The following is a 17,127-nucleotide window of genomic DNA, read 5'->3' as shown; positions in this document are numbered from 1 at the left end:
GTAAATTTCTAGGTCGCACCTAGAAACACCCAACAAAGGTGTTGGTTGGGGCCTGGAAATTTTCATCTCTTAGCAGTTCCTAGGTGATGCTGATACTTCAGATCTGGAGACCACATGTTAAGGACTCTAACTTTAGTCTGCTTCTCAGTCACCTATGGGGTGCAGGTTGAAAGAAAGCCTAAGAGAGAGCAAGTTGTTGAGGATTTGTAAATGGTGGAGTTAGAGGCTCCGGAGACAATGAGCCTGGAGCCAAGTTGTGTTTTGAAAGAAGCCATATGGAGGCTACAAGAGAGGAGGGCTGGGCCAGAGGGAAGCCATCCAAGGAGTAGACTTCCGTTGTAATTTAGGAGAGGGATGAGCAGAGTCTAAACCAGAGTGATATCCAAGGGGAAGGATAGGAAGAGATTAATTCACAGTGATTCAGGAGTTAGAATTAGACGATCTGGGATTGCATATTAGGAATAAAGGTGAGAGGGGAGTCTTAGATGTCTCAGAATTTCTAATTTGGTAATAAGGTGAGTGATAGTGTCATTTGGATCGTGAAACAGGGTAAGGGAATTATAAGAAGCTTAGTCAGGATGTGTGTGAGTACCACAAAGGGGTGGTGTCATGGGCAGCTCCAAGTTCCTGCACAAGGACCAGAGATCCACCGGAACTGATAGCAATGATACCTGGAGGCTTATGACCTCAAGCTGAGAATGATTCCGCCAGAACTGAGACCAAATAGGAAGGTCAGGGAGGAAGGTTTTAAAAGTGGGGTTGATTTTATTTTCAAAGTACATAGTTTTCTGTAAGGATTTTTAGAAAATTTTGGAAGTTAAGTAAATAAATAATAGCAAGGTCTGGGGCAGCTAGAAAAAAGTGATAAATAGGCAACTGTGTCAGCGGCAGCTAAAAATTCACAAGGATAAAATAACAGAGTCATGAATAAGTCAGAAGCACACACACGTACGTACATATGAGATAAAAACAGAGAAGAAAGAAAGCCTGGGTTCTTTAAATAGTCTTAGCTTATATCTCAGATAAATAGTAGCAGGTTTAAATATAAATATGAATACATGTATGTGTAAATAGATTAAAAACCTGAAAAGAAATATGTTAATACATGAACAGTGAATCCGGGTGTTAGGTTTATGGGCTATAGTTATTTTCTCATATAAACCTGGATTTTCTCAATTTTCTACGATCAACATGCTATACTTTTAAAATGTGAGAAAAAGTTATTTAATTTTTTTTTTAATTTGTATTTGAATAATGGAAGAGGAAAAGCATGATAGAATTCTCTAGAGAAAGGATTAGAGTTTGGCTTTCTGGTTCTCTTCTCTCTGCATCCCAAGACAGATCTTGGCAGTCCCACAAAGAAACGTCTGGATCTCTCATTGCTCAGTGATTGGCAGGCCGTAACCCCCTGAATGCTGCAACCTCACAGGCAATTTGATCCATTCTCCCTGGGAAGCCTCGGGCTAGGAGGCAATATTTAGAGTAACACAACATTGAAATCAATCTGAAATACCAAGAAAAATGGTTAGTGATGCATAACCGCCTCAGCCACTGCTCAACCCACCTGCAGCTGCTGGGAGACCAGGACAGAGAGTGGGTCTCTGGCAGATTCCCTCGGGAGCTGTGGGCCTGCCTCACCAGCCTCCCTGACCCTCACCCCAGGACTCCTGGCAACAAATGGCCCAGGGCAACACTCATGGAAGCCCTTAATAAACATAGAAAATTTAAACAAGAAGCAAAACATATACCATTGCTCCTTACTAAGAAGTAAAACAGGTCTGACTTTAAGATCCACTCCTTATATGAGACAGAACATTCATGGGAAAAGGAAAGAAAATATAGATTTTGCTCCATTTCCCACTGATCTTGTGTTTTTCTTTTCATCCATCCCTTTGCTTGTCAGTTTGTTCTCATTCTGTGGCTCTGTGATCTCAGAAATGCAAACATTGGGGTTCAAAGTTATAGGGAATGCCTTCCCTTAGTGATTCATGTTTTCTGCCTTCCTTCTCTTCGGAAAGACTCAAGTTAGCCTGACTCTTGGGAACCACAGGTCAATTGCTACCTACAAATATGCACATACTAATCCTCTCCTTTCCTCTCTGTCTTCCATAATCTCTCAAAAATGACCCACAGAACATTTCTAAACCTTTACTCATCTGCATTGAATAATTCTCACTAAGGTCAACACAGAAATCACTTTCAGCCTCTATTTAAACTCTTGTTTCTTTTCTTTTTTTTTTGCGGTAGGCGGGCCTCTCACTGTTGTGGCCTCTCCCGTTGCAGAGCACAGGCTCCGGACGCGCAGGCCCAGTGGCCATGGCCTACCGGCCCAGCCGCTCTGCGGCATGTGGGATCCTCCCGGACCGGGGCACGAACCCCGTGTCCCCTGCATCGGCAGGCAGACTCTCAACCACTGCGCCACCAGGGAAGCCCTAAACTCTTGTTTCTTTATATTGCACATTTCATAGAGAGCATGCAGTGGCCCACTTCTATCTTTCCTTCAACACTATCATCATAGCTGTGAAGTGGCCGTGATCACACAACAATGGGAAATTGATGAGGGAAGTTTCTTGTCTGTTGCTCTACAAATATAACATCTTTCTAAATCTCTTTGGGGCTCAAGATTGGTTTTTTTATCATAACAGGTTCTCTGTCATTGGGTAACCTTGAAGGGGAGGGTGTTATTACCAGAAGGAAAAGAGAGCTATTATATGTAGCCTTTGGTAGTGGAGGAACACTGCTCTTCCAAATCACAGAGCAACAGGAAGGGAGCCCAGGGAATAAACGTTACTTAACCTCTCCTTCGTCCTCCATCTAATCTCTAAGTAGTACTGCCCACTGGCCTAAACCAGGATCTGGATGGATTGCACTGCATGTTTGTACTCACACACATGAAAGTGTAGATCTATCTATATAATTTTATTTTTGTAAATATGATTATATTATATATTTTTCTGCAACTTGCTTTCTCCTCTTAATAGTATATATAAGCAAAATATCCAAGATCTCCACTGAAACGAAATGGGACTGGAGCAGTAAATACTGATAATCAGTTTGTGAGCAAAGGTTTATTTCTATAATATTACAAGAGTCAACCATTAGATCATTCCCTCTGTTAGGGCTATGCTTTGTCCAGTGTTATAAAATCAGATACATAAATGAAGGTTTTAAAGTATCTTAAATCACAAGAAAGTTGCAAAATATAGTTATTCTGCAACAAACACCATTTTCCCAGGTGAAATAAAGAAAGGGGAACTTTTCTGTCTAAAAAGGTCATTAGTTAATTCCATAAGCACTTTACTGAAAACAAGGAAAAATATGTATTTCTGAGCTGACTTACATAACTAAGCAATTTCTGAAGAGGCTGTTGGAGGAGATCATGGAGAGGAGAAGACCACTGGTTGACCCAAGAGGGGACTTGGGTCATCAGAGGGTCCTCACCCCTCCCTCCATCCTTGGAAGGTATATTCGGCCCACCCCAGTTCTTGTGGTTTTTTGAGGACACAGCCTTGAGAGAGTTACTTGTTGTTGACTGAACCCCATACTCCTCTTGGGGCTGCCCAAGCCCAGCCTCCTAAGTGAGTTCCTATGCTTGTTAAAAATGCCGCCTACTTAGCTGGAGTGGCCTCTTTCTTAGGTCCCTCCCTACCCTCTGTGTATGGGGCTGGTTTCAGATTCCACCCTGGGAATTCCTGAGTTTTCGAACCAGTGAGGCTACTTGAGGTGGTCAAGGAAGTTACCTTGATTTAACCAAGAGTAATTTGAAAACGGGTCATGATTTTAAATGTTTTGTGGGGAGAGTGAGGAATCACATTCTAAATATTTTATATCTTTTCTTATGTTCCACCTCAATATCTTATCTTAATATCACAGTGGTTTTTTTTTGTTTCTGTTTTTTGTTTTTCTGGGGTTTTTTTGGCGATGCCATCTTAGTTCCCCTACCAAGGATTGAACCTGGGCCCTTGGCAATGAAACAGCTGAGTCCTAACCACTGGACTGCCAGGGAATTTCCAGTATCACCATAGTTTAAATGACTGGAGATTATTCCATATCAGCTCTACACCATAAATTGATTCATCACTAACATACAGAAGGGGATTTACACTAGTTCCAGTTTCTAAACTGTATCAAACATCCTTTTAAAAATTACACTGTATCAATATAGAAATATACAGAGAAAAATGCATAAAAATGTATATGAAGTTTAGTATATTATTATTAACTAAATAGTCCAAGGAATAGAATATGGAGAATCGGAAAGCTGTCCTCACATTCCCTCCCAAACATTCCTCTCTCTCTTCTCCAAAGTTTACAAGTACCATGGTTTCTAATACTGCATATTAGTTTTTCTATTTTTAAATTCCCATAAGTAGAATGATCCTGTAAGTAATCTTTTAAGTTTGTGTTATGTGGCTCATAACGTTGGATTCATGTATCTTTTAACATGTACTTGTGGTTTTAACATTTTTATTGTTGTATAGTGTTCCATTGATTTATCGTTTAGAATGAGTGTATATTTGGTTACTAGTTTGTGGCTATTATAATTAATAACACTATAAGTATTCTTACATGCACTAGTGTATTTCCGCTAGACATTGCCAGATTATATGTCATGTTCAAATTTAGTTGATAATGCCACCATGTTTTCCAAAATGTTTGAAGCAAATTCTCAGTATTGAAAAGGATGCTGTTGGTCCACGTTCTCATCAAACTTAAATTATCAAAACTTTTATTTTTAGACATTTTGGTGAAAGTGAAGTGATATCTCATTATTGATTTATTTTCCACTTTACTGATACTAATATAAGTTCATATAGTTACTGCCCATTTGGTGAAGTACCTTTTTAAATTTCTTGTAAATTTTTATTAGATTGTCTTATTGATTGTAATTGATTTTAAGTTAAGCTTTTTTACTGACTTGAAAGTATTCCTTATATATCTTGAAAGGAGCCCTTTTTTGTGTATGTATACTGCAAATATATTTTTTCACTTTGTGGCTTACTTTTTTTTTTTTTTGGCCGTGCCACGCAGCTTGTGGGATCTTAGTTCTCTAACCAGGGCTTGAACCCAGGCCACAGCAGTTAAAGCACTAAGCCCTAACCGCTGGACCCCCAGGGAATTCCTGTGGCTTATTTTTTAATTGTTTTACTGGAATAACATGATGAACAAAAGTTGACAGATAAAGGTAGTCCAATTTTTCTCTGTGGTTGGACTTTTTTAGGTTCATTTAAAACTCTGTTCACATACAAGGTTATGAATATATTGTTCTGTATTATATTCCCCCAAATTTAGTTTTTACTTTTTACATTTAGAGCTAAAATCCACTGGAAATTTATTATTTGTGAGTTATGAAATAGGGACCAAGACTTTTTCTAGCCACATGGATTTTCCAAGCACCATTATTGAAAACTGTCCTTTCCTCCATTGTTCTTGAATACTGCCACTGTCAAAAATCAAGTGGTCATATACTGGGCATATACCCTGAGAAAACCATAATTCAAAAAGATGCATGTACCCCAATGTTCATTGCAGCACTATTTACAATGGCCAGGACATGGAAGCAACCTGAATGTCCATTGACAGATGAATGGATAAAGAAGATGTGGTACATAAATACAATGGAATATTACTCAGCCATAAAAAAGGAATGAAATCGAGTCATTTGTAGTGATGTGGATGGACCTAGAGTCTGTAATACAGGGTGAAGTAAGTCAGAAAGAGAAAAACAAATACCGTATATTAACACATATACATGGAATCTAGAAAAATGGTACTGATGAACCTAGTGGCAGGGCAGGAATAGAGACCAGATGTAGAGAATGGAACTGTGGACACAGGGGTGGGAAGGGGAGGCTGGGATGAATTGAGAGAGTCGTATTGACATATATACACTACCATGTATAAAATAGATAGCTAGTGGGAAGCTGCTGTATAGCACAGGGAGCTCAGCTCGGTGCTTTATGATGACCTAGAGGGGTGGGATGGGGAGGGTGGGAGGGAGGCTCAAGAGAGAGGGGATATGTATATACATATAGCTGATTCACTTTGTTGTACAGCAGAAACTAACACAACATTGTAAAGCAATTATAATCCAATAAAGATGTAAAAAAAAAAATCAAATGGTCATATACATGTAAGTCTATTTCTGTACTGTCATTCTGTTCACAGGGTCTATTTTCCTACCTGCTGCTAATAATACAATGTCTTTAATTACTGTAAGTGTATAAGACATCTTGCATATACTTTCACTTTCTTTTTTGTTCACTTGTCCAATAGACCAAAAATGAATAAAAATGGTGTGGGTGGGTATGAAAACCTTTTTTTTCTCTGATATTAAAAGAAATATTTTATACAATGTCCATTACATCTAAAGTTTCTCTTCATAATTGTCATTTTTTAAATATACTTTATCAGTTTACTTCTATTTCTAGCTTCCTAAGAGCTTTCTATCATAAATGGATGTTGACTTTTGTAACACTTTTTCTGCATCTCTTGAGTAGTCATATAATATTTTTCATTTATTTTGCTAATATAGAAACTTACCTTGACATATTTTTGGATGCTAAACCAAACTTTCATCCCTGAAATATTTTTAAAGTGGTCATGATGTATCCCCAGATAAGATATAAATATGGATAAGGATATAGATATAAGTTAATATACAATTTTTTTGGCTACCAGTAGCTAATGTTTTTAGTATTCTTTGAATCTGTGTTTACAAAAGAAAATTTTCCTTTTCATTAATGCCTTTGAAAGCTTTGGTAATCAAGTTCATGAAGACCTCATACAAATATCTGAAAAATATTTCTTACTTGTCTCTCTACTGGAAGTGCATCCATTAGATTGGTTTTTGCTTCTTCCTTATATATTTAGTAAAATTAACTAGTGAAATCACCAGTACCAGGCATATTTTGTGGGAAGCTTTTTTTTTTTAATCACAGATTAATTTTCTTTACTAATCAGAAGACTATTATATTTTTCATCAGCTTTTATATTCACTTTAATAAATTGCACTTTTCCATGAATTAGTTCATTTCATCTAATCTTTACTCATTATTTTGTGCTCTTCTTATCTTCTTGAACATATCATGCTGATCTGTAATAGTTGTTTTATTAGTGCTTATATTGTGCTTCTATACTCTCAGTCATTTCTGGGTCTGTTTCTACTGACTGAAGTTTTGCCCTAGGTATGGGCATATATTGCTGCTTTTTTGTGCCCAGTAGTTTGTTACTGAGTTCTGGCCATTCTAAATTTCATATTTTTGGGGGTGTTGGAATTCACTGTATTCCTTTAAATACTGTTGAACTTTGTTCTGGGGCAGTATATTCATTTCCAGACTTCTTTCAAGCTTTGTTATGGTGAGTCCAGCCTTTATCCTAGGGCTAATTTAAGCCCACTATTAATCAGTTATCTTCTGAAGACACTACCCAATGCCATGTATCGTGATATTTTTCCACTCATAGTATATTTGTCACAACTAAGGAATCAAAGTTGGTATATTACTGTTAAGTAAACTCCACACTTCATTTGAGTTTCGCAAGTTTTCTACTCAGTATCCATCTGCTGTTCCAGGATCCCATTCAGGAGACCACACTGTACTTAGTCATTATATTTCCTTGGGCTCCTCTAGACTAGTGACAGCTTTTGATCACTATGACAGTTTTGAAGACTACTAGTTATTTTATATTTATATTTTTAGAATATTCCTTATTTTGGGTTTGTCTGATGGTTTTCTCAAGGTGGAATAGGGGTTCTGGGCTTTGGGGAGGGGGATAACTGAGTTAGAGAGCCATTCTCATCACATCACATCAAGAGTACATCCTACTGACCTGACTTACCAATGATGATGTTAACTTTGATCAAATGACCAAGGAGATGCTTGCCATGTTTCTCCACTGTAAAGTTACTTTTCCACCCCTTTCCACCCTGTGCTTTTTTGAAGCAAGTCACAAAGCCCAGCCCACAGTTAAGGACAAAAGGAGTACATTAAGATGGAGGGGGTAGTACATACATAAAGTATTTGGAAGTTTGATTTTAGGATTGTTTCTCTTCCTTTCACCATATATAGTGATTTTTAAAAATTTTATTTTATTGAAGTATAGTTGATTTACAATGTTGTGTTAACTTCTGCTGTACAGTAAAGTGATTCAGTTATAGGTATATCTATATTCTTTTTCATATTATTTTCCATTATGGTTTGTTATAGGATATTGAATATAGTTCCCTGTGCTATACAGTAGGACTGTGTTGTTTATCCATCCTTTATATACTATTTTGCATCTGCTAATTCCATACTCCCAATCCATCCCTCCCCCACTCCCCCTCCCACTTGCCAGCCACAAGTCTGTTCTCTATGTCTGTGAGTCTATTTCTGTTTTGTAGATATGTCCATTGGGGTCATATTTTAGATTCCACATATAAGCGATATCATATGGTATTTGTCTTTCTCTGTCTAACTTACTGCACTTAGTATGATCATCTCCAGCTCCATCCATGTTGCTGCAAATGGCATTATTTCATTCTTTTTTATGGCTGCATAGTATTCCATTGTATATATATAGAGATATATAGATATGTAGTGATTTTAGACATGCCTCTGATTATTTGCCATATAAATTTTCTTGGGTTTTATTCTGCTTTGATTATGATGTTTTGCTTCGTTGTGTGTTTTGTAATTTTGTATTGCAAGTGCATTGTCAAAGGGATTTCATCTGTGGTGATTATGCATAGCCTGGCATATAAGACACTACTTAGGCTCCACTTCAGAGTCTCTCAGCCTAAACCGCCTGTTATTCTCACTGTTACTATGGTCATCATCTCTCCCTGGGCTCCTACTGACCTCGTGTAGACACAACCCACATCACTTTGCCTCATGATCACACCCGTTGCCTTTTGCCTCTTGCCCAGGGCTTCCCTTTTGATGTCAGGGTTTGGAACCTTAAAAACCTGGCTCAGCAAGCGCTGGGACGTTGGGATCGTTAATGCCTCATGGGGCACATGTTTGACAAATGAAATATCGAAACCAGGAAATGGAGCCATCCCCTTGCTTCTTCTGGAAAGATTGGCGAGATGTAGTTATCTCGTTCCTTACAGGACAGTCCCCGAGGCATCAAGAAAGCAATCACACTTCTCAGGGGCTGACCCCACAGCCCATCCTCAGATTGGCAGCTTTGCTTTGCTCCCAGCCTGACTCCCTTTTCTCTCACTGACCCTAAAACAATAGTAGCCTATAGGTCCTTTGCCACACGCTCTGCTTTCTAAGGAATCCAGGCTAAGGTAACTGCCTTTGCCTGACCCTCCTGAAGTATTACCAACCTAGAACCACCTTTTGTCTAAATGTATTACCTTGGGTTTCTTGGACTATGCAGACATTGCAAATTTCAAACTTAAACCCTTATGAGCAGAGAATTATGTTTATAAATTCTTAGAGTATTTTTTCTTTTCCCTTTTTCAGAATTCACAGCAAAATAGATTTTTTTCCTTTCCTTTATGTCTGAGGTGCCATTAAAAAAATCCTAGTCTATCATATACCACAGGACGATGAGGCATTTTTAGCATCCCAGGCTTATATGGGGATATTAGTATTTGCCTGTCCTTTTCTCCTAACCATATCTGGATGTTAAAACTCTAATTCTCAGTTATTAGGATTTCAGTTACCCCCAAAATAGCGGAAACCTCAGTGCCTACTCTTGTCTGATTTCAGATTCTTCTTCACTTTAGGTCCCTCGATATTTCCCTTATAGAGTCCTGCTATGCATTCTTTAGAGTTCATCCAATTTTTTCTAGGTGTTTTTATTGGTAGTACTTATATGATATATTGTCTTCCCTATTCCCAAGAACAGAAACCCTGAATATTTGCAATTCTGCCAAGCTTGGAGATCTGTTTTATAAATGCATATCAGCTTGGAAGCAGAAATTCAAGAGGAGAGTTTGCTACAAGCAAACACATGCCTGAGAAATAACATGGAAATAGAGAAGACAGGAAACATAGATACAGACTAAAATAGTATGCATTGCCGTCCAACAACAGTTAGTGTAGGACAGTCATCTCTACATATTTCAGTAAGCCTGAGGGTCATACCAGACCTAAATTGTAACTCATGTTAATAATGTTGACATCAAGGAAATGCAGCGTTTAAAAAAAATATTCACTGTACTGAGGATGGTAACACTATGTAAGGTATATTTAAAAGAATTTCTTCCTGAAATAATTTTAAATGTTACGTTACTTAAAAGAGTGGATAATAATAAGATTAAATTATAATCATTCCCAATTATTGAGCTTCTAATAGGTGTCTGGTACTGGGCGCTGTTTTTTTACCTAATTCTTAACGCATTATCTTAATTCTCACAATAAACCTGCAAGATAACTATTATAAAGGCTTGCTTTGTCATAAGTACGTTAAAGTTACACAATTAGTGAATGGCCAAGACAGAATTACAATTTCTCTGCTATTTCTGTTTTACTGTATTCTTATTCTTTCCCATTCAGGAAAACCTCTTATTCTATAGACATGTTCTAAGAATGTCCCAGATGGCTGAGTCATTATCTATCACGCTTCCTTGCCCAGGAGACCCCCTGACAATTCAGGAAGAGGCAGCCTATACTCAGTGTATCTCTTGACCTCTGTTTATGACTGGTCTCAAGCAGCTTCCCAGGATGGTCAGAGCCTCTACCTGGAGAGGCAGTGATGGAAGTATTTTGCACACATGCCAAATTTGTGGCATTGAAACCAGTGGGGAGACGAATAAGGGGGCCTGGGTAGTGAGTCAAAAATGACAAAAATAGCAACAAACAGGAGGGACAAGTTTTCAAAGATGATAATTCTGTCTGGACAGTTGACAAAGAACAAATGCTCCCTTGCTCCCTGTGGAAATTATCATTTTAAAAAACAGACTGGGGAGCTTTAGATAATTATTTAGTTCTTTTAAATATTTATGAGTTCCAGTGTGCTACATACACTTTAAAAGACAGTTGACAACTGCAGCATATATCATCCTGTTCCCTCTGCGAGCTAAAAATAGTTTTACTTTTTCACGTAAAAACAATACTTTCAGTTTTGGTGTCCACGAAATAAAAGACCGTAAAAATACTAATTTACAGGCATGACAGCAAAGAATTTTCTAAGAAATTCTACTTGTAAACTTTCAGGTGAGTCATCTGGTCTGTCTCTTCTGCCTGGGAGAAAGAATGCAGAGGGATCCCATGATTAGTAGCCGGGACAGGGGATGAGGTTTTGAGGGCCTGAGGTTGAGGCAGCCAGTCTCTACCCATGGGGCCCTGGAAGCTTGAGGAACCAGCCCGGCCATTGCCTGGAGGAGTAAACTTAGATTTGCTTCAGAAATGAGAACCAAGCTTGGGATCAAAAAGGCAAAACATTGGCAGGAACAGGAGAAAAAGAATAGAAAGAAAATAGACTGCCAAGATGCAAGTTTTTTTGGGTTTTTTTTGCTGTATGCGGGCCTCTCACTGTTGTGGCCTCTCCCGTTGCGGAGCACAGGCTCCGGACGCGCAGGCTTAGCGGCCATGGCTCACGGGCCTAGCCGCTCCGCGGCACGCGGGATCCTCCCGGACCAGGGCACGAACCCGTGTCCCCTGCATCAGCAGGCGGACTCCCAACCACTGCGCCACCAGGGAAGCCCAAGATGCAAGTTTTGACCATTGTTTCCAATTGGGCTAATGTTTCCACTCCTTTCCTAGGGGGCAGATGCAGGTGTGTAGATGAGTGAGTCTGGCTGATTTAATGGGGCAACTGGACACCTCCCACTCTTTTCTGTGTCTTCCTGGGGTAGAAAGTGTTCATGAATGCTGTCAGTGCCCCATCCACATCCGCTTCGCCAGCAGGAACCCCCTCTCTGTAACTACTGAGACCGCCAACTGTTAGCATCCCACGAGCGCTCCTTTCTCTAAAGTATTACCTTTGCTCTAAAAGGTGCTACCTTACTTTATAAGATACTTCCTCCTTGAGTCAGAACTTGATCAGTGATTGACTGACGTAGGGTGCAAAATGCCAGCCCCTTTGCCTCCATGTGAGCCTGACTCTGCAGTAGTTTGTACTCCAGAGCGCCCAACGGGATCAGGCTGAAGTGCATCTTCCATGGAGACCACATCCTACCCCTGCCCCATTGTGCTACCTTTACTTCTTCACATATTTTACCTAAGTGCACCCTCTCCATAGGTCTTTTGATGAGAGTCACCGTCTCAGGCCCTTCTAGGGCATCCCACTAAGCCAGAAGGATAAGGAGGGCAGTTGTTCTGCCAGCCAAATGGGGAAACCGAATCTGTAACAAGGGAAGTGACACTCCTCACACCATACTGTACAAAGTGCAATCTATTATTTGACTTTTTGCGCAGGAATTATTGGGTGACCCGGAATACAGCAGGAGCTTAGTAAACTGTACCACCTTCCGTGTGTAAAATGCCCTTCTCCTCCTGAACACTCTACTCAGGCTTTAGGACTCAGTTCTCATGTCACTGTCTTGGCAGGTGCTTCCTGCTGGTCCTGACTCCGTCCCGAGCCTGCACTGATCCAGTTTCTTCTCCACTTGAGCTTCCATGGTGGTTTGCATTGCTCTCTGTCATTGACATATCATCATGTACCATGAGGTGAGCGCTAATGTTTGTTGAATGCCCCGTAAATGCCCTAGCTTGCTTCAGACAAAGGGGATGAGGCAAGGCAATGTTCTATACCTGAGGTCGTGTTTCTGAGGGTGGCTGTTTCTTTGCACTTTCTCCTTTGGTGCTCCTCCTGGGCACCAAACTCCCCATCCACCCTTATTTCACACTGTCTGAGGATGGCAGGAATGCCCAGGGTCAACAGCCATTGCATTAGGTCTGTCTGGAAGTGGTGTCTCCAAAGGTCTGTCTCATAGGTGGGTGTAGTGATAGAAGGACACTGGCATTATCCTGGGAATCAGTGTCTCCTTGAACAAGACTAAAGAGGAAGGTAGTTCATCTTCATGAACATCAAGCATCTTTGCTGAATTATGTGCTGAGTCACACCAGCACACAAGCAAGGATGTTATCCCATCGTGGAGCTGGCTGTAAAATTGCTCGGGTGCCATGTTGTCTTGGTAACACACCACAGAGAAGCTTCCAGGCCTAAGAAGGCCTGAGTCAGGGGTAGGTCTGCTACAGCTGGGCTAGACGAGCACACTGCAGAGGTAGAGCCAGCTCCTGCAGATTCCAGGGCAGGGAGCTCTGGAGCCGAACGCACAATAACCAGCACACTCCCTTGAGTCCCACTGTGCCCAGGGAGGTCTACACATATTGCAAGACACATGCGAAAGCACATGCAGTGGTGTGTACACATGCAAGAGCGGGAAGCCCTGCCTGCAAGTCCGAGTTGAGACCTCGGGACTACTCAGTACAGCCCCTAGGGGAAGGGACACCATAAAGCTGGCTTTAGGGAGCTTCCTTGACCCATAGGCTGGAGGCCCTGAACCTGTAGCTGCTTCTCCTCCTCACACCAAGGCCTGGAGTCTCAGGCTAAGAAGCCCTCATCCCAAGGTAGCTTGAGTTTTAGGAACACGCCCAAAGTCTAGTGGATGGACCAAAAGTGATGAGGAGGCCCCTGGTCACCCCAAAAACACCTCCTCAGACAAAGAATAGGGCTTGTTTGTGGGATGGTGCAGACAAACCTGTGAGAAGCCCAAACACACAGAGAGAGGTCAGCCCAAGCATGAGGAAGTGTTCATCCTCAGCCTCAGTCAGCCGGTGGCTGTCACAGTCCTCCTGCGACTGGCCAAAACCCAGGGACAAGAAGAAGAGTTTGATGAGTGTATGAAAAGCATCTATTATCTGCTAAATTCTTCATTAAGGGAAGTAGTGGTGATACAAAGATGAATGAGACAAAATCTCTTCCTTCCGATGGCCGCACCACAGCTGCAGGTGATCAGATCACAGGCAGATTAGGATGTATTGCATGATATTTAAGTCCCTGCAAGAGGAATCTCAAATATGTCTGGAGCACAGAGGCCTGACTCTATTTCTCAGGTTTATAGAGTTAGAACTAAAGTCAGTCCGAAGCTGGTCCTCGCCCTCCTGTGGAGATGTGTGTGTGGCTTCCTTAGTGCTGAGGCTGCAACAGGATTCAGACTTTCTGACCCCCAGCACAGAGGTGTTTTCTCTACATCACACTTTTTTGTTTTTCCATCAACAGTAAAGGCAGTAATTTTGGTTTCAGAGTCTAAATGAAAGCACTGGGGTTGACCTTTTGGGAAGCTACTATAGACCAAATACTTTTTCCCCAAAGCATCATTTTTCACAACCCTAATTAGAGTTATTTTATAGCAGCCTAATGCCAAAGCACAGATTCCTAATACACTTTTCCTTTATGATCTAGTAATAAACATCTGATGCTTAGTTAAGTTGACAATCTAGTTCCTTCTCTCAAGAGAGAAAACAATAACATTGCATCTGAAGAGCCGGCTCTCTGGTTTGAGAAAAGCTGATTTTTCATATTAGGCGGATGAAAAGCTGAATAACGGAATAAAACCCCAGCTCCTTTTTTTGGAAGCTGGGGGGCTGCCCAATGGAAATGTGCTGTGGTGTTATCTTCTGCCCCAAATCGCTCTTGGAGAAAGAAAGGTTACAGATTTAAAGCAAATCATAGGGACTTCCCTGGAGGTCCAGTGGTTAAGACTTCACCTTCCACTGCAGTAGCTGCGGGTTTGATCCCTGGCCGGGAACTAAGATCCCACATGCCTCGCGACCAAAAAAAAAAAAAAAAACCAAAACATAGAACAGAAGTAATATCGTAACAAATTCAAAATTCAAATGGTCCACATCAAAAAAAAAAACACCTTTAAAATAAAAAAAGCAAATCATAGTTATGGCTGACTTCACTTGGAGAGTTGCCCAGGTCAGTGTTTTTTACCCAAAACAAGAAATTATCTGCTGTATCCTTGATGCACTGACCTATTCCTGAGAGAGAGCTCAGGACTAGAAAAGGAGTCACATTATGACTAAAGCAAGAATAAGAACAATATTTAAAACTGATAAGAACAATTCAGCCAAATGGAAGCTGCCTAACACTTTGACACTCACTATCATCATTCAAAGGGTATCCTTTACTTATGTTAATTTAGAAAAATAAACACCGCTTCACGTTGCTCCATATTGTCAAAGCAAATACACAGTAGGAAGCATAATCCATTTACCTCCCTGCATGTTCTTACTACTGAACCAAGCCATTTGGAGAAATTGTTTAGCTCAGCTCAGGGTGACTTTATCAATTGCTGATTCTAACCCTAATACCAACATTTATTAAGCTTCTACACTGGGCCAAGAACTGTGAATGCGAGGAAAGGGGTAACACTCCATTTCTCGGGGTCTTGCAATGTAACCAGAAATTTTTATGATATTTTATATTTATAGAGAGTATTTTATGTTTATCCATCCACTCAACAAATATTTATTAAGCACCTAATTTCTAAAAGCTGGGGATCAATACTGAAACTGAAAGAGACAGTTACTGCCCTATTTCTAATGCAGGAAGTCTGATAAACAAAATAGTTAAATATGTGGTGTGCTAGAAGCTAATAAGTAATAGGAAGAAGGATAAAGGAGTCAAAGAAGGATCCAGAGTACTAAGGATGTGGCTGGGAGTTTTATTCCATATTGAGTGGTCTTAGGAAGACCTCTTTGTTAAAAGACATACGAGAAATCAGAAGAAAAAGAGAAAGTCATGTGACTGTGAGGGAAAAGGTATTGTAGGCAGAGAAAACAAGTGAACAGAAAATGAGGGGAGAGTGTTCTTGATCCAGGAGTCTTGGACCAGCAAGGAAGTGGGTGTGGCTAGAGGGGGATGATGGGAAAAAGGGTGGGCAAGAGTTTATAGAGGCAAAGCTGCCAGATCAAGCTGGGCCTTGCAGCATCATTAAGATCTAGAAAAAGGGTACAGATGAACCAGTTTGCAAGGCAGAAATGGAGACACAGATGTAGAGAACAAACGTATGGACACCAAGGGGTAAAATGGAGGGGGGGAATTGGGATGAATTGGGAGATTGGGATTGACATATATACACTAATGTGTATAAAATAAATAACTAATAAGAACCTGCTGTATAAATAATAAATAAAATTAAATTAAGAAAAAGATCTTGGCCATGACTCTGAAGGCTCTGGGAATTATAGGAGGGGGTTCAGCAGAAGAGTGACATGATCTGGCTTAAATCTGAGAAAGAATGCTCTGGATACTTTTGAAGAATAAATGGTAGGGTGACAGATAAGTAGAGAAACCAGATTAAAAACAAACAAACAAAGAAACAAAAAACAAACTATTGCAGTAATCCAGGCAAGAGACGCTGGTGGCTAGGACCAGTGTGATAACAAGGGGAGAGGCTAGATTTTGGATGTATTTTTAAGATGGAGACAGAGGATTTATTGATGGATTTGCTATAGGGATTGGCTTCTAGGTGTGGGTATGAATACCATAACTCCCTCACGTCCTGGCCACAATAATTATACAATGTTTTTGAAGTGATTAAGCTTCCCTTGCTCACTGTAGTAGCTGATGGCACCCTTTATGGGTTTCCTTTCCCTTCATTTCCTCATCTCCCTACCAGTGTTACCTTCACGTCCTAAGTAAATTTTTGCACAATAGTGGTCTCAGTAATTGTTTCTAGAAGAACCTAAAACTAAGACAGCAAATACAATTTAAATGGAGATTAGACCGTCTCTGTTGCCCTTTTATATTAATAGAAGTTCTGTTTTTCGCTGGTGATTGCAGCGTTGACCTGTGTGGTGGTGGAGAATGTGCCAGCTCTAATTTTTAATTTGCATTTCCTGTCACCCAGAAGATGAACGCAGGTCTTGCCTTTCCTGCACACCTTCAGGAAAAGTCACTGATTTGTGTCCCTTTTGTCATCTCATTTCAACAGCAAGGGCTCAGGTCACTGGGCCTGATGGGGGCACAGCTACTGCTAGCAAGGGGCAGTGATAGGCAGTGATACAACTTCACTTTCCTCTTTATTCAGTAGGGAGTACACTAGAGTAAGCAAGGCAACTCTTACCAATTTTTTTTTTTTTTTTTTTTTAGCTGTATGCGGGCCTCTCACCGCTGTCCAATTTTAATTTAAATTAAAGAGCATTTGTGTCTCTGGCCAAGCTCTTGTAGCCATTC

General features: G+C 40.4%; 1 long non-coding RNA gene across 1 annotated transcript in view; it reads left to right on the top strand.

The window, feature by feature from the left end:
• Positions 1–12,613, top strand: part of LOC132598122 (uncharacterized) — a 100,690-nt gene extending 88,077 nt beyond the window's left edge. Inside the window, exon 3 of the long non-coding RNA XR_009565851.1 lies at positions 12,489–12,613. This is a non-coding gene — a long non-coding RNA (uncharacterized lncRNA). The remainder of the gene's footprint in view (positions 1–12,488) is intronic.
• The last annotated feature ends 4,514 nt before the right edge of the window (positions 12,614–17,127 follow it).

This window comes from Globicephala melas, chromosome 11 (assembly GCF_963455315.2).
Source record: "Globicephala melas chromosome 11, mGloMel1.2, whole genome shotgun sequence".
Lineage (NCBI taxonomy): Eukaryota > Metazoa > Chordata > Mammalia > Artiodactyla > Delphinidae > Globicephala > Globicephala melas.
The sequence above is the reverse complement of the archived record's forward strand: the minus strand, read 5'-3'. Positions and strand labels throughout refer to the sequence as shown.